The sequence below is a fragment of the Dasypus novemcinctus genome, chromosome 3 (genome assembly GCF_030445035.2).
Source record: "Dasypus novemcinctus isolate mDasNov1 chromosome 3, mDasNov1.1.hap2, whole genome shotgun sequence".
Classification (NCBI taxonomy): domain Eukaryota; kingdom Metazoa; phylum Chordata; class Mammalia; order Cingulata; family Dasypodidae; genus Dasypus; species Dasypus novemcinctus.
Window position 1 is genome coordinate 178,267,069 of NC_080675.1, and position 23,534 is coordinate 178,290,602.

The 23,534-nt window shown below is 39.6% G+C and overlaps 1 protein-coding gene across 3 annotated transcripts in view; it reads left to right on the forward strand.

Moving 5' to 3' along the window:
• Positions 1–23,534, forward strand: part of HERC2 (HECT and RLD domain containing E3 ubiquitin protein ligase 2) — a 290,972-nt gene that overhangs the window by 51,164 nt on the left and 216,274 nt on the right. The gene's annotated exons all lie outside the window — the stretch shown is intronic.

Below are 23,534 nucleotides of genomic sequence, written 5' to 3' on the forward strand. Positions count from 1 at the left end.
AATAGCCAGACACAGAATGAGAGGTGAGAAATTTTTGTGTTTGCTTTTTGTTTATTATTATTGAAATAATGAGAATGCTTTAATGATTGAAGTGATGAATGCATAACTATGTGATTACAGCAGATACCATTGATTATACACTTTGGATGAATTGTATGTTTATTGATATGTATCAATAAAATTGATTTGTTAAAATTGTGTTGGGAATTTTGATTGGGATTGCACTGAATCTGTAGATCAGTTTGGAGAGAATTGACATTTTATCGATATTGATTGTTGCAACCCATGAACAGAGTGTATCTCTGCATTTATTTAGGTCTTTAATTTTTCTCAGCAGGATTGGTAGTTTTTAGCATATAGGTCTTGTACGTCTTTGTCAGGTTTATCTCAAAGTCTTTCATAATTTTGTTGATAGGTTTTGTAAATAATATATTTTAAAATTTGTTTCCCATTGTTTGTTGCTAGTATATACAAATAAGATAGATTTTTATATATTGATCTTTTATACTTCACCCTTTCTGTGGTGGTTTGAAACTGTTGTATGTACCTCCAGAAAATCATGTTCTTAAAGCTAATCCATTCCTGTGGGTGTGAACCTATTGTAAGTAGGATTTTTTGATGAGATTACTTCAGTTAAAGTGTGGCCCAAGGTGGCTCTTAATTCTCTTATTGGAGAAAGCCCTGTTAAGAAGCTGAAAGCAACAAAACCCTGAAGAGAAGAGAGAGATCAGCAGATTCTGCCATGTGCCTTGTTATATGACAGGAACCAAGGATCTCCAGCAGCCAGTCTTCCAGGAAGAAAGGGATGCCTCTTGATGCCTTGATTTGAACATTTTTCTCAGCCTCAGTGTTGTAAGCTTGTAACTAATAATTCCCATTGTTAAAGTCAATGCATTTCTTCCTATCTGCTTTGAGCAGCTTAGCAAACACTCTCTAAACTGCCTTATAAATTCCAATAGCTTTTATTTTTTAAAAAAGATTTATTTATTTATTTATTTATTTCTCTCCCCTCCCCCCCCAGCCACGGTTGTCTGTTCTCTGTGTCTATTTGCTGCGTCGTGTTCTTTGTCTGCTTCTGTTGTTGTCTTCTTTGTCTGCTTCCCTTGTTGTCAGTGGCACGGGAATCTGTGTTTCTTTTTGTTGTGTCATCTTGTTGTGTCAGCGCTCCGTGTGGGCAGCACCATTCCTGGGCAGGCTGCACTTTCTTTCGTGCTGGGCGGCTCTCTTTACGGGTAACACTTCTTGCGTGTGGGGCTTCCCTATGTGGGGGACACCCCTGCGTGGCACGGCACTCCTTGCGTGCATCAGTACTGCGCATGGGCCAGCTCCACATGGGTCAAGGAGGCCTGGGGTTTGAACCGCGGACCTCCCATGTGGTAGATGGACGCCGTGACCACTGGGCTAAGTCCACTTCCCTCCAATAGCTTTTAAAAAAATAGATATCATTGGGTTTTATATATAGGTAATGTCAACTGAGAATAAGGACAGTTTTCTTTTTTCTTTCCAATATAGATGCCTTTTATTTATTTTTCTTGCCTTATTCCTGGATAGAACTTTCTGGCTAAAACGTTGAGTCCAATGCTGAATAGCAGTGGTGAGAGGATATTCCTCAGGATTTGTCTGACTTTGAAACACTTTGAATCTATTTGCATGAAACAGAGGCTTCCTGAATAGATCTGTATTGAAGTTTGGGCTTTTTTTTAGAGCTGGCCAGGTGCTCTGAGGTTCTGTCCTTGAGTCTTTCAAGTCTGTGGGAATTATTATTATACACTTTGTCTTTTAATAGTTTCTTTTATGTAACTGGTTACAGCTGAAGTATTTTTAGAAAACTTTCATTCCATACTATATTTTTAGCGATTGTGAAAGATTAGTGATTTTTTAAGTCTTTTGGGTCTTGCTATGCCCTTGGTCTTTTTCTCCATTCCTTGTAGAAAACTTGCTTGAGAAATGCAAAGTAGGAATGTACTGTCAAGAGTGCTCATGACTTTTTTGTGTGGTTTTCTGGTTTTTCCTTTTAACAATTTTTGAAGGAAGAGAGATTTTAAGTTTAATCTGAACTGTGATGTTGTTAACTTCCCGTATCTGGTCTCTGTCCTTCTCACACCTAAGACTGAGGAGGCTTTAAACATGTGGGGAAAAAGACAAGATAGCTTTCTTTTTTATAATGATTTATAATTTATGTAAGGGTCTTTCTATTAATTACTCCTAATTGTACAGTTTTGATTAATAACATGGATTTAAGTCAGGGCTCTGCCACTTCCTGCTCTGTGATCCCAACCATGTACTTTCCCTTGTGAGTTAGTCTGCTGGAGTGTAAAGTGGGGATCATTTGAGCAACTCCCCTCCCAAGTCTGTTGTGAGGAGCAGACGAGGGGCATTGCATGAAGAGTTCAGGGCCAGTTCTCCACCCCCCACAGACATTGCTGTTATCCACCTCTCTCTAGTAGGTTGGTGGTGGGACTCTGAGGTTGTACTGATGATGACCTGAGGCTTAGAGAGGCTAGGGGCCAAATTCTGAAAGTCAGGTTTCTAGTTTAGGACACTTTTTTAACAACAAAAATTAACAAGCCCCCTTTCTTAATCACAAATTCAGCAGTGATTATATCGTTATTCAGCTTTTAGCAAAAAGCTAAGTAAAGTGTAAAAACACAGTGAGTGGCCAAATTCCTCCTTCCTCCCTCCCTCCCTCCCTCCCTTCCTCTCTTCCTCTCCCCCTCCCCCTCCCCCCAGTTGTCTGTTCTCTTTGTCCATTTGCTCTGTGTTCTTCTGTGTCTGCTTTATATTCTCATTAGGTGCTCTGGGAACCAATCCTGGGACCTTCTGGAGTGGGAGAGAGGTGATCATTCTCTTGCGCCATCTCAGCTCCCTGATCTGCTGTGACTCTTATTATCTCACCTCGTGTCTCTTTTTGTTGCGTCATCTTGCTGTGCCAGCTCTCTGCATGGACCAGCACTCCATGTGGTCCAGCACTCCGCATGGGCCAGCTCACAACATGGGTCAGCTTGCTTTCACCAGGAGGCCCTGGGCATCGATCCCTGGACCTCCTTTATGGTAGACGGGAGTCCAGTTGCTTGAGCCACATCTGCTTCTCCGAAGTTCTTTTTTCTAGCGTCTTTTTTGTTTGTTTCATTTAATTTTAAGCATTATTTATTTCTGCATGGACTTAATTTGTTACTGTTAAGGTTGGCTGTGGAATCTCAAACTATCATTGTAGTTTGATCAGTTGTATTTGCATTGACTTAATACAATTTTGTTTTATATTCCAGTAGTCCTTACTCTTGCCTACACATCAGAATAGTCTGCGAACATAGAAATGCTGGTGCTGAGGTCAAACCCATGTCTTTGTTTCCTAGGGCAGCCCATAACAAAGGACCACAAGCTGAGTGGCTTATAACAACAAAAATTTATTATCTCACAGTCCTGGAGGCTAGAGGTCTGTATCAAGGTGTCAGCAGGGCCATGGTTCCCTTGAAGTCTGTATGGTTCTAGCAGTGGGTTGCTGACAATCCATGGCGTTCTCTTTTTTTACTTGTGGCTTAACTCATCCTTTGTTTTGGTTATCTTTTTTCTCTTTATGCCCACATGTCCTCTCTGTAAAATGATGCCAGCCATATTTGATTAGGGCCCACCCTAATCCAGTTTGACCTCATTTTAACTAATATCTTTGAAGATCGTATTTCCGAGTAAGATCACATTCATGAGACTAGGGATTAGGACTTGACTGTATCTTTCTGAGAGACACAGTTCAATCGTTAACAACGCATGAGCAACTGAACTAGAATCTCAGCTGAAGGAATTTAATTCGGCTTGGTATTAAAAACGTGTGTGCATGTGTGTTTGTATGTTTGTATCCTCCTCATCCCACGCTTCTAATGAAGTGTGAGGGTTGAGAATCTGATTCTGAGCATGAATTTTTCTTTGATTTAATTAAGCAGATCTGAAGTGCTTATTTTAGAGATACAGTATTTTTTTATATTTGTAATGTGTATAAAAAGTACACATTGCAAAAAATATCCACAATTAATGTCCAGGTGCTTGTTGGATATTACTGTACACAAGAGAGATATAGTCAAAAATAACAGTGACCGGAGGTTGAAGAAATGGGTCATGTGAAGTGTATTGATGATCAATGCCCTTTCTTAGGCCCCAGGTAAAGAAAGTTCCATTAGTTATATTCCTCAGTTCCTGGTACACCATTTCCAAGGACCTTCTTTGAAATTTTTTTTCATTTCTAGTGTATTTGGGTATCCTTTGTTTTTATGTAATTCCAAGGCAAGTTCAGTCTGCATATATTTTAATTTATATAAACGGGATGGTTTCATAGCCCATAGTTTGTTACTTTTGTCACTTATCACTGTTTTTAGGTTGTGTTCATGGTGCTCTCCACTGCTTGTTTCTCTGCTCCACGTTTTACTTCTTCGTCTTCCTAATGAAGAACACCCCTGTACAGATCCCCTTATGGGCCTGTGCAAGAGCTCCAAGGGCCAGGGGCTTTGGAGGAGATTGTGTGGCCTTTCCTGTAACTTTGTTGCATTAGATTTGTATCCATTCTGGTTGTGGGGTATACCTTCCTGCCAGCAGTGCATGAGGTTATATGCTTCTAGCCCCAAATTTCTTTCTTTCTTTTTTTTTTTAAGATTTATTTTTATTTATTTAATTCCCCTCCCCTCCCCCGGTTGTCTGTTTTCTGTGTCTTTTTGCTGCGTCTTGTTTCTTTGTCCGCTTCTGTTGCTGTCAGCGGCACGGGCAGTGTGGGCGGCGCCATTCCGCCGCAGGCTGCTCCCTCCTTCGCGCTGGGCGGCTCTCCTTATGGGTGCACTCCTTGCGCGTGGGGCTCCCCTACGCGGGGGACACCCCTGCGTGGCGCGGCACTCCTTGCGCGCATCAGCACTGCGCATGGGCCAGCTCCACACGGGTCAAGGAGGCCCGGGGCTTGAACCGCGGACCTCCCATGTGGTAGATGGACGCCCTAACTACTGGGCCAAAGTCCTTTTCCCCCAAATTTCTATTGATGTTTGACATTATTTATTTACTGAACAGATTATTGATAGTTTCGTACCTGGCGGGTGTTGTTCTAGGCATTTGGGATATACCAGTGAACAAAATCAGTTGAAAAAGGTGATAAAAAATTTTGTCTATTTTAGCTTTCCAACATTGCCAGTTTTTCATGTTTTAAACATCACTTTGAGCATCTTTTCTTGGGATTAACCATTTGGATTTCATCTGGTACTTTCCTTGTTTTATTTATTTCCTGTTGGATGTTTCTTATAGAATGAATAGAGCAGTTTCTTGAATAGATGTTAGTCCCTTGTTCGTTTAAGAGATAACAGGTATTTCTTTCACTGAGATTTTCTTTTTTTTAATTCTAGTAACATTTATGCAACTTAAAAATTCCCCTTTTAACCACAATCACATATCATTCAGTGCTGTTAATTACTTTCACAATGTTGTAATACCATCCCCACTATCCATTACCAAAACTTTACCATCAACCCAAATAGAATCTCTGTTCAATTTAAGCATTAACTCCCCATTGCCCCCAGCCCAGCCCCTGGTAACCTATATTTTAGATTCTGACTCTGAGTTTGCTTATTCTAATTGTTTCATATCAGTGAGATCATGCACTTTGTCCTTTGCGTCTCTTTTTTCACTCAACATGATGTCTTCAAAATTCATGTTATAGCAGACATCAATCAGAACTTCATTCCTTTTATAGCCAAATAATATTCCATTGTATGTATATATGGCATTTTGTTTATCCATTCAGTGGTTGATGGACACTTGGGTTGGTAACATCTTTTGGCAATTGTGAATAATACTGTTATGAACATTGGTGTGCAAATAGCTGTTTGAGTCCCTGCTTTCAATTCTTTTGGATATAAAGCTAGAAGTGGAATTGCCAGATCATATGGTTATTTCTATACTTAGCTTTCTGAGGAGCTACCAAGCTGTTTTCCACGGTGACTGCACCATTTAAAATTGGCTGAATAATCCTGTTTCTCCACATCCTCTCCAACATTTGTAATTTTTCTTTTTTTAAAAATAGTAGTCATTGTAGAAGATGCAAAATGGTATCTCATTGTTGGTTTGAATTGCATTTCCCTAATGGCTAATGATGTTAAGAATCTTTTCATGTGCTTTTTGGCTGTTTGTATGTTGTTTTAGTTTCCTGGCTGCTAAAGCAATGGCTTGGCTTAAACAATGGGAATTTATTGGCTTATGGTTTTGAGGCTAAGGAGAAGTCCAAAATTAAGGCATTACTGTGATATTCTGTCTAGCTGCTAGTGATCCTTGGTCCTTGGTTCTTCTGTCACATGGCAGTTCACATGGCTGCCTCTCCTAGCTTTTTCTTTCTCTCCCAGGTTCTGTTGAATTCCAACTTCTGACTGCTCCCTCTGTGAGGCTTTCTCTTTGTCTGTGTGACCTTCTCTCTAAGAGAGGGGTTCTTAACCTTTTTTGTTCTACAGACCCCTTTGCCATGTGAAACCACGGACCCCTTACTAAGTCCATACTATATGGCATATTATTTAGTAAATATATCACACCCACACCAACACGTCCTCACAAGAATAATGTTTTATTTTTAATTTTTTTTATTTAACACTTTTTAAAAATTAAAGTTAATAAATAACAAAGAATGTTACATTAAAAAGCATGAGGTTCCCATATAACCCACTCCCCTCCCCACTACCCCCATCATTTTTGTAAATTGCATTTTTAAAAGATATATACATCTCAAAAAATGTTACATTAAAAAACGTAAGTGGTTCCTGTATACCCCCCACCTCCCCACCCCACTCCTCCCACACCAACAACCTCCCCCATCATTGTGGCACACTCATTGCACTCGGTAAACATATTTTGGAGCACTGCTGCACCATATGGATAATAGTTTACCCTGTAGTCCACACTCACCCCCAGTACTTTCAGTGGGTTATGGCAGGTCCAGCATCTGACCCTGAAATATCATTTAGGACAACTCAAAGCCCCCAAAATGCCCCCATATCACATCTCTTCTTCCCTCTCCCTGCCCTCAGCAACTACTGTGGCCACTTTCTCCACATCAATGCTACAATTTCTGCTATTACTAGTCACAGTATTTTTATAGTAGAATATCAGTAAGTCCACTCTAATCCATATTTTATTCCTCCATTTCTGTGGACCCTGGGGTGGTCATGTCCTGTCCACCTCTAGATCAAGAGGGGGCTTAGATTCCACATGGATGATGGATGCAATTCTTCTGCTTGCATTTATATACCTCTCTATTAGCTGAGCTGTGTAACAACTGACCAGAAAGTAGGAGTTGCAACTCTTCTGAAGCTCATGGGTCAGCTGGCACATGGGCAGTCGAGAGATTCCAGTCCCTTGAATATACACCATCCCTGGCGCCAACCACAACGTTCAGTAAAAGTGACAAAAGAGGCGTGTGTAGAAAGGTCACATGTGAGTCTAGCTCCATCACACTGAGGAGCACAAATTCCAAAGTAGGGCCCTCAGACATGGCATAGAACTCCAGAGCCATCTGCCATGACTATATACCCTGTGGGTCTCCATAACCTTCAGGAGAACCAGTACCTAAGGTTGTATCTGCTTTGGCTTTTTCTGGGGTCCTGCTGAGGCGTGTGTAAGCACGACCCCTCCGATGACCTCCTGACTCTGTTTTAAAGCCTCTTAGCCATATAAACTCATTTATCTTTGTCATTCCCCCCCCTTTTTTTTTTTAAAGATTTATTTTTATTTATTTAATTCCCCTCCCCTCCCCCCGTTGTCTGTTTTCTGTGTCTTTTTGCTACCGTCTTGTTTCTTTGTCCGCTTCTGTTGTCGTCAGCGGCACAGGAAGTGTGGGCGGCGCCATTCCTCGGCAGGCTGCTCTTTCCTTCACGCTGGGCGGCTCTCCTTATGGGTGCACTCCTTGCGCGTGGGGCTCCCCTACGCGGGGGACACCCCTGTGTGGCCCGGCACCCCTTGCGCGCATCAGCACTGCACATGGGCCAGCTCCACACGGGTCAAGGAGACCCGGGGTTTGAACCGTGGACCTCCCATGTGGTAGATGGACGTCCTAACCACTGGGCCAAAGTCCGTTTCCCTTATTCAAGGTCAAAAAGCAGTTTTTAACACATGATCCTACATGTAGGCTGAGATATTCTGCTGGTCTGAGTTGACCCTTTTATTCAATGTCTCTTTCTAGTTGCATCACCAGCTAGTGATTGGTAGTAATCCCTCAGTGCCAGGGAGAGTCATCCCCAGGAGTCACTTCCCACGCTGGGGAGAAGGTAATGCATTTACATGCTGAGTTTGGCTTAGAGCGTGGCCACATTTGAGCAACATGGAGGAGGCTCTCAGGAGCTAACTCTTAGCCACCCTGCAGCTCTAGGCCTAGTGCCTATTTCAGGCACACAGGCTCATAAGCATAGTCATCAGAATCAAGGGCTCATTATTGGACCATCCTTCCTTGTTGGTCTTTGCTGTTGCACTTGGAGGATTATTGTTGTTCCATTGGGGAATGTAAGAATAATGTTTATTTTGAACTTCACTTCAAACTCACCAACTCCTTTTTAAGAACCCCTGCTCTAAGACCTTCAGTAATAGGATTAAGACCTATCCTGATTCAACTGGGCCACATCTTAACTGAAGTACTCTGTCAAAAGTTCTTATTTATAAGAGTTCACACAGAATAGCTAGTGATATTGAGTATATTTAATGTGCTTTTTTTTTTTCAGGCCAGGTTAGATTTACTATAAAGAGTTATAAGAAATAGTATAGCAGCAAACATTTATAAATGTAAATAATAATTTCTAATATAATAGAAATTCTAATTTTAGTTTTTATATTACAGCTCTAACTATTGGACATAATAATCTCTATGAATGAAATAATTATTGTTTTAGTTTTCATTTAGACCATAATTCTTTCTGGATAGTCACATTCCTATTTGGGAATCTTCACATCTTATTGGAATGAATTACCAGAGTACAATATGCCAACTCATAAGTTTATGAGGCATAAAAACAAAATCTTTTTCAGCAGTAGTCATGCTAAATCATTATTGAGCCGATGGATTATTTTAATTAATGAGTATGCATAAGAAAGGGTTAAAGAAAAATGAAGTACCCAAAAATATCTCTTCTCTAGTCCTCCTCAATTATTTTGTTTATTTTGTATGAAGAAACTTACAGAATTCTGATCATAGTAACAGTTTGCCTGTTGTACTGAATTATTATTGTTCATATACTATAATATTGTTGTTTTACATTTATCTGGTCTACTCCAGCTCCTTTTTGTTACTATTTGCATGGAATACCTTTTTTCATCCTTTCAGTTTTAACCTGGTTGTGTCCTTAACATCTGAGGTGGCACGTCTCTTGTAGACAACATATAGATGGCTCATATTTTTTTTATCCATTCTATCAGTCTGTATCTTTTGATTGGGGAGTTCAATCCATTAACATTTGTTAATTACAGTGTTATTACTGTAAAGGTATTACTTACTTCATCCATTTTGTCCTTCGGTTTTCTGTTTTCATACCATTCTATTGTCTGATTTCTTATCCTTTAGTCTACCATTCCTAATAATCTTAATTTCTAAACTCTTCTCCAAAGCTCTGACCCTTGTTTTTTCCTTTCAGGCTGCAGCATCCCTTTAGTATCTCTTGCAAAACTGGTCTTTGGTAACATATTCAGTCAATTTTTGTTTGCTTTTGAAGACTTTGAACTCACCCTCATTTTTGAAGGACAGAGAATTCTTAGCTGGCAGTTTTTCTCTTTCAGTACCTTTTAATACCTCATTCCATATACTTCTCTCCTCCATTGTTCTTATGAGAAGTCTGTCTGCATTTAATCTTCTTGAGTTTCCCTTATATGTGATGCTTTGCTTTTCTCTTGCTGTTTTCAGAATCCTCTTTTTATCGCTGACAGTCATTCTAAATAGTAGGTGTTTTGGGGCAGGTCTTTTTAAATTTATTTTGTTTGGGGTGTGTTGTCCTTCTTGGATATTTATGTCCTTCATAAAGGCTGGAAAGTTTTCAGTCATTATTTCCTCAAATAGTCTTTTTGCCTGTTTTCCATTCTCTTCTCCTTCTGGGGACACCAGTAATGTGAATGTTTGTGCATTTTGTGTTGTCATTCAATCCCCTGAGACTCTGTTCCTTTTTTCCATTCTTTTCTCTTTCTGTTTTCATGTATTTTCCAGTTCAGATGTTCTGCCTTTCAGGTCACTAATTCTTTCTTCAAGCAGTTCAAATCTCCTATGTGCCTCTCATGTATTTGCAATCTCATCCATCATGTCTTTCATTCCCATAGACTCTGTTACTTTTCTTTGTAGGCTTTCAGATTGTTCTTTATGCTCTTTCAGTGTTCTCTTAATATCCTATATTTCTTTAGCCATATTTTCTACAAATTCTTTGAACTGATTTAGGAGAATTGTGTTATTATCATTGATTAATTGTCTTAAATCTTATTTCTCTTCAGGATATTTGGTTTGTTCTTTTGGCTGGGCCATCTCTTCCTGTTTCCTAGTATAGCTTGTAATTTTTTGACAATGTCTAGGCATCTGAATATGTTGATGAATTTATTCTGATGGCCAATTTCTTCTTTCTTGCCTATTTTTTTCCCCCAGCTTTTCTTTGATATTTGGTTTAACTTATTTTCAGTCTTTAAAATTACCTTGTTTAAGATTTCAGAATTGGGCCAGGGACTCACTAGTGGGTGCAGATTTTCTCCCAGTGGTTGAATAGAGAGCATGAACAGTTTTTGTCCATGCAATTTCCAGACTGGTCAGCAGATGGCACAAGTTAGTGCACCTTTCCACTGCGGTGCTTCAGTCTTGGCTTTCCTGTGTTCCTGTGTTGAAACTCTACATTAGAGTTTCAGAGCGGGTTCTGCTTGCCGAATTCACTGAAAAGCACCCCAACATCTCTTCCCTTTTTCCTTAAAACAGCTGACAGGGAGGAGAATTTCTCCTCCCCTCTCAGATGTATGCAGTGAGCCAGGGCTTTTTACCCAGTTTAATATCTTGGGGATGGGGGAGGGGAGCCCTTCTTGGCTGCCACAGGGGCTTGGTAACTCAACGTTGATTGTTTCAGCTTTGTCTCTCTCTCTCACCCTCCTGGGAACTGTGTAGCATTGCCCTGGTCTGCTGGCCCACAGAGCAGGTCCTTTGGACAGCTTTTGGTTCTTTCTCCATTGTTTTTGTGAGAGCATTCAGCTCTGCCTGTTAGTCTGTCTCCATCATCCCATAATCCTTCATCTTCCCTCTTCATGTGCTTTTTAGCCATTTGTATATCGTGAAAAGAGAAATGTCTTTTCATGTTTTTTTGCCCATTTTAAAATTGGGTTGTCCTTTTTTTTTTTCTTAAAGATTCATTTATTTTATTATTATTTTTTAATCACCCCTCTCTCCCAGGTGGTTCTCTCATTGCTCTGCTCATTGTTTGTTTGCCTTCTCCAGGAGGCAGTGGGAACCAAATCTGGGACCTCCCGCATGGGAGGCAAGTGCCCAACAGCTTGAGCAACATCTACTCCCCGTGGTCTGTGATATCTCCTGGTTTGTGGCACCTGCTTGTTTAGGCATCTGCTCATTGCAGTAGGTGCAACATCTGCTCACCTTCTGTAGGAGACATCAGGACCCGAATCCAGGACCTCCAATGTGGTAGGGCGGGTGCCCAACTGTTTGAGCCACATCCACTTCCATGTTTGTCTTTTTTATTGTTGAGTTGCAGGATTTCTTTATATTTTCTGGATATTAAACCTTTATTGGATAAATGATTTTCAAATATTTTCTCACTTAATGTAGGTTGTTTTTTCCCTTTCATGACAAAGCCCTTTGAAATACAAAATTTTTTAATTCTGGGGAGGTCCTCTTTATTTTTTACTTTGATTGCTTGTGCTTTAGGTGTGGAGTCTAAGAAACCATTGCCTAACACAGGATCCTGAAGATGCTTCCCTACATTTTCTTCTAGGAGTTTTATATTCCTGCTTTACATTTAAAATTTTGATCTGTTTTGAGTTAATTTTTGTATATTTTTTGAGATAGGGGTCCTCTTTCATTCTTTTCTATATGGATATCCAGTTCTCCTAGTACCATTTATTGAAAAGACTTCTTTCCCAATTAAGTGGACTTGGCAGCCTTATCAAGTATTAGTTGGTCATAGGTGTGAAGGTATGTTTCTGAAATATCAGTTCAATTGCAGTGGTCAGTAATCTGTCCTTGCATGAGGTCTGTGCTGTTTTGGCCACTGTAGCTTTGTGTACTGTGTTTGAAAGACAGGAAGTGTGAGTCCTCCAACTTCATTCTTCCTTTTCAAGATGTTTTAGCTATTCAGGGAGCCTTATTCTCCCAAATAAGTTTGATAATTGGCCCTTCTACTTCTGCAAAGTTGGCTGTTGGCATTTTGATTGGGATTGTATTGAATCTTTTAATCATTTTTGGTAGAATTGACATCTTAACTATCGCCTTCCAGTCCATGAACATGGAATGTCCTTCTGTTTATTTAGATCTTTATTGATTTCTCTCAGCAATGTTTTCTAGTTTTCTGTGTACAAATTCTTTACCTCCTTAGTTAAGTTATTCATAGATTCTTTGTTCTTTTAGTTGCTACTGTAAATGGAATTTTTTTCTTGATTTCCTCCTTGTCTTGCTCATTACTAGTATGTAGGAAGATTACTCAGTTTTTGTGTGTTCATCTTCTCTACTTTGCTGAATTTATTTATTAGCTGTATTAACTTTTTTGTTGATTTTTTTGAAATTCTAGGATCATGTTATCTGCAAATAGTGAAAGTTTTACTTTTTGCTTTCCAATTTGGATGCCTTTCCTTTCTTTTTCTTACTAAATTGCTCTGGTTAGAACTTGGAGTAGTACGATGAATAACAGCAGTGACAGTGGGCATCTTTGTCTTGTTCCATTTATTAGATGGAAAGCTTTCAGTCTGTCACCATTGAATATGATGTTTACTGTGGATTTTTCATAAATGTTCTTTAACATTTTGTGGAAGTTTCCCTTTATTCCTATTTTTCTAAGTTTTATGAAGAAAAGATGCTGGATATTGTGAAATGCCTTTTCTGCATCAGTGGGGATGATCATGTGTTTTTTCTATTAGTTTTGTTGATGTGATGTATCACCTTAATTGATATTTTTATGTTGAACCACTCTTTCATAGGTGGGATTAAACCCACTTATTCATGGTATGTAATTCTTTAGATGTGCTGTTGCATTTGATTTGCCATGATTTTGTTGAGGATCTTTGCATCTATATTCTTCTTTTAAAATTTTAAAAAAAATTTATTATCTTTTTTTAAAAAGATACATAAATCACACAAAATGTTACATAAAAAAATGTAGGAGGTTCCCATATACCCCACTCCTCACATCTCCCTTCCTTCCACAGCAACATCTTCTTTCGTTAGTGTGGTACATTCATTGCATTTGATGAATACATTTTGGAGCACTGCTATACAGCATGGATTATAGTTTACATTGTAGTTTACACTCTCTTCCAGTCCATTCAGTGGGTTATGGCAGAATATATAATGTCCGGGTTCTGTCCCTGCAGTATCATTCAGGACAACTCCTAAGTCCCAAAAATGCCCCCATATCACACCTCTTTTTCCCTCTTCCTGCCTTCAGCAACTCCTGTGGCAACTCTCTCTCTCTCATATTCTTAAAAGAAATTCATTTGTAATTTTTTCCCCTTGTAGTATGTTAATCTGGCTTTGATTGATATTAGGGTGATGTTGGCTTCATGGAATGAGTTAGGGAGTATTCCTTTCTCTTCAGTTTTTTCAAATAATTTGGCCAGGATTGGTATTGATTCCTCTTGGAATGACTGATGGAACACACCTATGAAACTATCTGATCTCAGGCTTTTCTTTGTTGGGAGTTTATGATGACTGATTGAATCTTTTTGCTTGTAATTGGTCTATTGAGGACTCCTGTTTCTTCTAGTGTCAGTGTAGGTTGTCTGCATGTGTTCTGAACTTTTGCCATTTCATCTTGGTTGTCTAATTTTTTGGCATACAGGTTGTATTAGTTAGCCAAAGGGGTGCTAATGCAAAATACCAGAAATCTGTTGACTTTTTACAAAGGATATTTATTTAGAATAGAAGCTTACAGTTAGCAGGCCATAAAGAGGAAGTTACTTCTCTCACTGAAGTCTCTTGCCATATGTGTTGGAGCCAGATGGCTGCTGATAACTGCAAGGGTTCAGCCTCCCTCTTCCTCTGATGGCTCTGTGGTCCATTAGCAGCTGTAGTCTGGCATAAGTCTGGTCCCTCTCCCAGGGCTTATTTCTCTCCTGGCTCAGTTGCTCAGGGTTCTGGTCTCTGCAGCTGCATGCAATCAGGTGAATGGCACTTTCTTCCTGGGGTCCTTAATGTGTCTAATGGAGCCTTCTCTGTTTCTTCTATGTTCTTCTTCTATGTGTTTACTTCTCAGGGCTCCAGCTCAAAACTCCAACCTTCCTTCTCTGTGGTCTGGTTTTTCTGAGAGTCCCCGCCCACCAAGGGGATGGGGACTCAATATCCTATTCATGTGGCCCAATCAAAGCCGTAATCATCATTTAATCAAATAAAAGTGAAACCTATGAATCCCATATCTATTTTTATGATTCAGAAACAATATCAAACTGCTTAATAATTGTTCAGAGTATCTATCATCTTAGGAAATTTTTTATTTCCTTGGGGCCAGTAGTAATGCCCCTACCCCATTTCTGCTTTTATTTAGTTGTGTCTTCTCTCATTTTTCTTTGTCTGTCTACCTAAACATTTGCCAATTTTATTGATCTTTTCAAAGAACCAACTTTTGGTTTTGCTAATTCTCTTTGTTAATTTTTTAAATTCTCAATTTGAAATATTTCTCCTCTTGTTTTTTTATTTCTTTTCTTCTTCTTGTTTTGGGATTAATTTTCTGTTCTTTTTCTTGTTCTTCCAGGTGTGTAGTTAGGTGCTTGATTTTCGCTTTTTCTCTCCCCCACCCTGAGATGGCTTCTTTGTCTGTTTGTTCATTTTTTTGCTTGTTGTCTGCTTGTTATTTTTTCCTCATTGTCTGCTTGTCTGTTTGTTTTCCTTTAGGAGGCACTGGGAACAAAACCTAGGACCTCCCATGTGGGAGGTGAGTGCTCAATTGCTTGAGCCACATCTACTCCCTGCTCATTTGTTTTTGCTCATTGTCTGCTTATTGTTTGCTCATTGTCTTGCTCATTTTTTCTCCTTGTCTGCTCATTGTTTTTGCTTGATGCCTGCTCATTGTCTGTCTGTTGTTTGTCTTCTTTAGGAGGCACTGGGAACTGAACCTGGGACCTCCCAAGTGGGAGGCAGGCACCCAACTGCTTGAGCCACCTCTGCTCCCCTCTTCTTTTTTAATACTAGCATTTAGGGCTATAAATTTCCCTCTCTGCACTGCTTTTGCTCCTTTCCATAAGTTTCGATATGTTGTGTTCTCATTTTCATTTATTTCAAAATATTTGCTGATTTCCCTTGTAATCTCTTCTTTGGCTCACTGATTGATATGGGAGTGATATTTAACTTTATCTACTTGTCGGTTTTCTAGTTCTTCTCCTGTGAGTGATTTCTATCTTCATTCCATGGTCAGAGAAGATGCTTTGTAGAATTTCAATCTTTTAAAATTTATGGAGACTTTTGTGACCCAACATGTGGTCTTTCCAGTAGAAAGATCTATGTGCACTTGATAAGAACATATATCCTGCTTATTTGGGGTGCATTGTTCTGTCGTGTCTGCATATATCTTTTAGGTTTTGTTTGTTTGTCGTATTATTGAAGTTTTCCTTTTTCTTACTAATCTTCCATCTAATTGTTTTATCTAGTGTGAGAGTGGTATATTGAAGTCTCCAACTATTGTATAGGTATTTATTTCTCCTTTAGTTTTGGCAGTGTATGCCTCATGTGCATTGGAGCACTGTGATTTGGTGCATAAAGATTTATTGTTGTGATTTCTTCTTGGTGGATTGTCCCTTTTATTAATATAGAGGAGGGGTTCTTAACCAGGGGTCCTTGGAAAGATTTCAGGGGTTCTGTGCTTGAATTGAAAAAATGAAAAACTAACTTATCTTTACTTTCTCTGACCTCTAATTGGAACCTGGCCTTTCCTTCACTTATGAATATGTGCAATAAATAAATTACAATAGTATTCATTTCACCTGACTGGCACAGGGGTCCATGGAACAAAAAAAGATTAAGAACCCTTGTTATATAGTGTCCTTTGTCTCTTATAACAATTAAAAAAAAATTAATTTATTGAAATATATCACCCACATGCAAACATACATAAACAATAAGTGTGTAGTAATAGTTGTGAACTTACAAAACAAACATGTAGAACATCATACAAACAGTTTTTAATACAAAGGTTTTTTTTTTTTCCCCCAATATGAATATAGCTACTCCAGCTCTTTTTTGTTACAAGTTGCATGGAATATCTTTTTCTATCCTTAAACTTTATTTTTTAAAATAAAAAAAATTATTCTTCATCTATATATATATGTGTATTTGGTTTTTGCATCCATTCACTTTAAACCTATTTTTGTCTTTGGGTCTAAGGTGAGGATCGTGTAAACAACATATACTCAGATAATGCTTTTTTCACCATTCTGCCAACCTGTATTTTTTTTTAAGATTTATTTTATTTACTTATTTCTCTGCACCCTCTGTTATTTGCACTTGCTTTCTACTCTCTATGTCTGTTTATTATGTGCTCTCTCTGTCTGCTCTTTTTTTTTTTTTAGGAGGCCCTGGAAACTGAACCTGGGACCTCTCATGTGGGAGTAAGGTGCCCAGTTGCTTGGGCCACATCCACTCCCTGCTTGTTGTGTCTCATTGTGTTTCCTCATGTTTCTTCATTGTGTCTCCTTGTTGTGTCATCTTGTTGCATCAGCTCATCATTCCAGCCCTTTGCCTCAGGTTACTGTCTTACTTGTCTTCTTTAGGATGCACCAGGAACTGAACCTGGGACCTCCCATGTGGTAGACGGGCACCCAACTGCTTGAGCCACATCAGTTTGCTAGCAACCTGTGTCTTTTGATTGGCAAGTTTAATCCATTAATATTCAGTGTTGTTATTGAAAAGGCAGTACTTTGTTAACTCTTTTTTCCTTTGGTTTTTATGTCATATCTTTTTTTGTTTGTTTCTCTTTTCCTTTAGTGCAACCTCCTTTTCTGTGTCATTGATCTTTTGTGATATATCATTTCTGTTTCTGCATATTTTTAAAATATTTTCTTTGTTGTTACCCTGTGGTTTATATTATACAATCTACATCTATAACTTAACCAATTTGAAAAGATATCAACTTAGTTTCAGTAGCATTCATGTTCTCTACTCCCATATTCCTTTTATGTCTTTATGTAGTTTTTGTCCTACTTTACTACTTTATATTCTGCTTATCTATTTTCAGAAAATATGACTTTTTGCTGTTGAATTGTATTTTGATTCTTATATGAGCAAAAAAAATAGAGTTATATATTGAGGATACAGTACTTTTGGGTGTTATATTTACTCTTTTAATTATCCTTACCGATAATATTAATTTCTTCACACTACTACAAGCCATTCTCTTATGTCTTTTCCTTTTAACATGCAGAACTCCTTTTAGTTATTCTTGTAGGGCAGTTTTTTTTGCTGATGACATCTCTTAATTTCTCTTTATCTGTGAATACTTTAAATTCTGTCTCATTTTTGAAGTACAGTTTTGCTGGATAAAGAGCTTTTGGCTGGCAGTTTCCCCTTTTCTTTACCTTGTATGTATCATACTGTTACCGGATTTTATCTAGGTTCTTGACTTTGCTACAGAAATGAATTTCAAGAGCACATCAAGTGAGTTAGGCCAGTAATTTATTCAGGTAGGGATGGATGAGAAATGGGAGAAAGTAACAGATCAGGGTCTCAGGTGGAGAGGAAGGGGTTGAGAAGTGATAAAGTGGGCTGATTTACAGACTACAGTTTCCCCTTATACATGATAGATCCCCAGGTTTATTTGCATAGTGATCCAAACAGGGGAGAAGGCAGCCAGTGTCGGGGTCCAGAGGCAAGAGAGCGAGAGAGTGCTGGTTCAGGCCTCTTGTGGCTTTTTGAACTGTTAGTTATTCCACCCCTTTGCTAATGGCAGGGAAGGAGTTCCAGCTGTTTGCAGTTTTGACTGATTACCCCACCTATCAATGCCTTATGAGGGCCCAGTGATAAAGTCCTTGGGGAATATCTGGGGCTTCTCCTGACTTCCAAAGGAAGTCTTTGTTCTGGATGACAGGATCTTGGAGGTGGGGGTCTTCCAGCAACCTTCTCGGGGGTTATTGATGTCCACATGAACTCTCTGCCAGGTTCCAGATCCATTTATTGATTCCCTATCTTACTAGCCTGCTTCAATACCACTGCCTTCTTGCCACCATGGTGTCTGATGAGAAATTGGCATTCTTGGGGCAAAGTCCTCTCTGGCTGCAGACCTCTGAAACGTACAAAACCATTTATCTGCTTCCAATATACAAAGGGACAGACAGTGGATAAACATTTGCATTACTATAAAGAGAAATTGGGAGGGGGACATGAGTCCTGGGTCTCAGATGGTTTTATAAACCTGCAGGGCATATTTCATTAGATTTCAAAATCTGAGAGTCATTCTTAAGATGATGGTTTCTTCTCCCTGGGGCCTCATGGGGGCCCATCCTTTCCACAGGCTTGCCCATTGCCCATTTTCTTGGTTCCACCCTCATCAAGCATGCGGTTGGTGACCAACCTCCAGATCTCATCCTCGAAGAACATTTTGGTGATGGCCAGACCTAGACCTTTCCCATTCTCTGGTAAAGTCTTAACACCTCTAGTACATTGAAGTGAAGGCAACATCATCCCTCATCTTTGACTTCCTTGCCCAACTCTTTTCTAGCTCTGGATTTCCCTAATCCATAGGTGATAGGCCCACTCCTCTAAAACCTATAGGGTGTCTACTTTACCCTCCCTAACCCTTAGGGAATGTGTTCCACCCTTTCTGTACCCTGGGGCAGCAAGACTATCCCTGAACAGTGGGCAGGAATATCCACCCTCTTCACCTGCTGGGGCAAACTCACCCTTTCTGTACACATGGGTGGTGTTCCTTTCTTGGTTGGAGGAGATGGCTTAATTCCAGATCTCAGCATCCATGGTTTTCTTCTTAAAGCTGTTTCCCTTCCATCTTTCCCCTACATGTCCCTTTTAGTTTAGGCTGACAGTGGTTTTGTTCATACAAAAAAGCTTGCTGGTTTAGTGTCTAAGAAGCAGGGATCTAAGCCATCAGGCAGTAAGACTTTCCACAAGTCTTTCCACAGCTGCATTTTCAATCCTGATTTACAAGTTCCAAGTTTAAGTAAGTCCTCAAATGGGGCACTCTTGTCTTGGGACTTAATTTCCCGAGACTTGGAATTTCTAGAATCAGTTTCTGATTTCGTTGTGCCCAACAATTCCCTTCTCAGCTTATCTTTCTCATCTAGCATTTTACTATAAACTTCAAGGAGAAGCCAAACTGCATTCTCCCAGTTTACTTTGGAAATTCTTTATCTAAATGCTCAGGCTCGCCATTTTCAAATTCTGCCTTCCAGAAACATCAGGAGTTAATCTTGCTAAGTTCTCTGCAACTTTAAAACATGAATCACCTTACCTCCAGTGTCCAATAATAGCTTCACTGTTTACTTCTAAGGCCTCATAAAAAGTCTCTTTAGCATCCATATTCCTACCAACAGTCTCTTCAAAGCACTCTAGGCCTTCTCTGTCAGACATCTCACTTCTAAGGCCTTATCAAAAATAACTTGAGGCTCCATATTCCTACCAACAGGTTCTTCAAAGCCATCTAGGCCTTTTCCAGCAAGCATCTCACAGTTCCTCCAAAAAATGCTCCATATGCATTTATAAAATCGTTCCAACATTTTGGTAATTGCAAAAGCAGCACCCCACTCTCTCGTACCAAATTCTGTATAAGTCAGCCAAAGGAGTGCTGGATGCAAAATACCAGAAATCTGTTGGCTTTTAAAAAGGGTATTTATTTTGGGCAGAAACTTACAGTCACAAGGCCATAAAGAGTAAGTTACTGGGAAACGGACTTTGGCCCAGTGGTTAGGGCGTCCGTCTACCATATGGGAGGTCCGCGGTTCAAACCCCGGGCCTCCTTGACCCGTGTGGAGCTGGCCATGCGCAGTGCTGATGCGCGCAAGGAGTGCCGTGCCACGCAAGGGTGTCCCCCGCGTGGGGGAGCCCCACGCGCAAGGAGTGCACCCGTGAGGAAAGCCGCCCAGCGTGAAAAGAAAGAGCAGCCTGCCCAGGAATGGCGCCGCCCACACTTCCCGTGCCGCTGACGACAACAGAAGCGGACAAAGAAACAAGATGCAGCAAAAAGACACCAAGAACAGACAACCAGGGGAGGGGGGGAAATTAAATAAATAAATAAATCTTTAAAAAAAAAAAAAAAAAAAAAAAAAAAAAAGAGTAAGTTACTTCTCTCATGAAAGTCTTCTGCCATGTGTTGAAGCAAGATGGCTGCTAATCTCTGCGAATGTTCAGTCTTTCCCTTCCTTTTCCTCTTCCTTTTAAGGCTCCCCGGCCCAGCTTCTACCTCTCTCTCGGGCTCTTTTCTTCCTGGGCTTTCTCAGCTGTTCAGGGCTCTGATCTCTTCAGCTGGAAACTATCAAGTGAATGGCTCAGCTCTCTGCCTGGGGCTCCAGTGTCCAAAACTAAACTCTCTATGTTCATCATGTATTTACTTCCTTGTCTTTGATTGTGCATCTGTTTATCCCATCCATGGGGTGGGGGGGCAAAGTTGCTCTACTGACTTGGTCTAATAAAAGCTCAAATCTTGATTTAATAAAGTAAAAGTGAAATCTCAGAATCTAATACAATCTAATATGCTCAGAGAAACAGATCAGTTTACAAACACGATGATTTATCTATTTTTGGAATTCATAAACAATACCAAACTGCTACACTTTGCATATTACAGATCACTTTTCTCTTGCTGCTTTCAAAATTCTCTTGATCTTTGGCATTTGACATTCTGATTAGTATATGTTTCAGAGGGTCTATTAAGATTTATTTTGTTTGGAGTACGTTGTGCTTTTTAGACATGTATATTTATAGATTTCCTAAGAGTTGGGAAATTTTCAGCCATTATTATTTCCAAAGATATTCTTTCTGTTCCTTCTCCTCTTCTCCTTGTGGACACACATGATGCTTATGTTGTTCACTTCATTGCTGTCACTCAAATTCCTGAGACACTTCATTTTTTTCTATTCTTTTCTCTCTCTCTTCTTCTGACTGTACCATTTTTTTAAAAAAGATTTTTATTTATTTCTCTCCCTTTCCCCACACCCCGCCCCAGTTGTCTGTTCTCTGTGTCCATTTGCTGCGTGTTCTTTTTGTCCACTTTGGTTGTTGTCAGCGGCACGGGAATCTGTGTCTCTTTTTGTTACGTCATCTTGTTGTTTCAGCTCTCTGTGTATGCGGTGCCATTCCTGGGCAGGCTGCACTTTCTTTCGCACTGGGTGGCTCTCCTTACGGGACGCACTCCTTGCGCGAGGGACTCCCCTATGCGGGGACACCCCTGCGCTTCTTGCGCGCATCAGCACTGTGCGTGGGCCAGCTCCACACGGGTCAAGGAGGCCCGGGGTTTGAACCGTGGACCTCCATGTGGTAGACGGATGCCCTAACGACTGGGCCAAGTCCGCTTCCCTGACTGTACCATTTTGATTGTCCTGTTATTCTAGGTCACTGTCCCTTTCTTCTGCCTATTCTGCTGTTGTATGCTCTTGTGTTTTTCTTTTTAAATTATTATTATTATTTTTTAAAAGATTTATTTTTATTTATTTAATTCCCCTCCCCTCCCCCGGTTGTCTGTTTTCTGTGTCTTTTTTTTTTGCTGCGTCTTGTTTCTTTGTCCGCTTCTGTTGTCGTCAGCGGCACGGGAAGTGTGGGCGGCGCCATTCCTCGGCAGGCTGCTCCCTCCTTCGCGCTGGGCGGCTCTCCTTATGGGTGCACTCCTTGCGCGTGGGGCTCCCCTACGCGGGGGACACCCCTGTGTAGCACGGCACTCCTTGCGCGCATCAGCACTGCGCATGGGCCAGCTCCACATGGGTCAAGGAGGCCCGGGGCTTGAACCGCGGACCTCCCATGTGGTAGACGGACGCCCTAACCACTGGGCCAAAGTCCGTTTCCCTTAAATTATTTTTATTGATACATACAAATAATGCATACACTTCACCCAAAGTGTGCAATCAGTGGTATTTGTTATAATCTCATAGTTGGACATTCATCACTTCAGTCATTATTAGAGCATTGTCATTATTTCAATAATGATAGTATACCAAAAAAAGACTAAAAGCGAGAAAATTCTTCACTTCTCAATCTCTCTGTGTCCCCTGCCGTACATAGCTGCTATTTCTGGCAATTTTTGCACAATTATTTACTAAGCAGTTTTATTGAGATATATTCACATACCATATGACCTGTCTTAAGTGTATATTCAGTGGCTTTTCGTATAATCACAGTGTTGTGCATTCATCATTCCAAAAAATATTTTCATTACTACAAAAACTTCATACTCTTTGACATGCCTTCCCTAGCCATGCATAACCATTGATCAAATTATGTCTTTGTAAATTGATGTATATTTACATTTTATATAAGTGGAACCGTACAATATGTATAGAATATATTTGGTTCATAGTAATGCAATCGTAGTATTTGTCATTTTGTATCTGACTTGATTCACTCAACATAATGTTCTCCATTATCTTTTTCAGCTGTATAATATGTGTATGTTTGTTTATACTTTGTTTGGTTGATGGACATCTGGGTTGTTTCTAACTTCTGGCAGTTGTGATAACCCTGCTGTGAGCATCAGTGTGCAGATATCTATTCATGTCATGTCTCTGTTCTTCTGGGTATATATCCAGTAGTGGTATTGCAGGGTCGTGTGGCAAATCTGTATTCAACTTCTTTAGGAACTACCAGTCTGCCACAGTGGCTGTGCCATTCAGCATTCCCACCAATCATGAATAAATGTTCCTGTCTCTCTTATATCCTCTCCAACACTTGTTGTTCTCAGTCTTTTTTTTTTTTTTTTTAAAGTTTTAGAAATCTATAAAATTCTTCAGTGGAAGAAATGTGTCAAAGACAAAAACAAATTAATTCAGAAAATTTCAGCAATGAAAACTAATAAAATAATAACAACCTTCAATTATTTCATTATTAAAAATAATAGTAAAAAAGAATGATCCAGACAAACTTTACTTAAAACACATCATCAGCAAACTACTTTTATGAATATTAGAAAGCAAATTGACAATTTTGAGAGACTGTTAAATGCTAAATTGATACCTAAATTCAAAAGCTGATACTTTGGGGATACCCCCAGCCACACTCAAACAATAAAGTAAATATAACTTATAGAAATTGTAATGAAAGAGAACCTGAAATAATCAAAATAAGAAATGGGTTATAAGAAGAGCATAAGAAGAGAACAGTATACTTCCATGCTAATAAATTTGAAAAATCTTAATAAAATGAATGACTTTCTGGA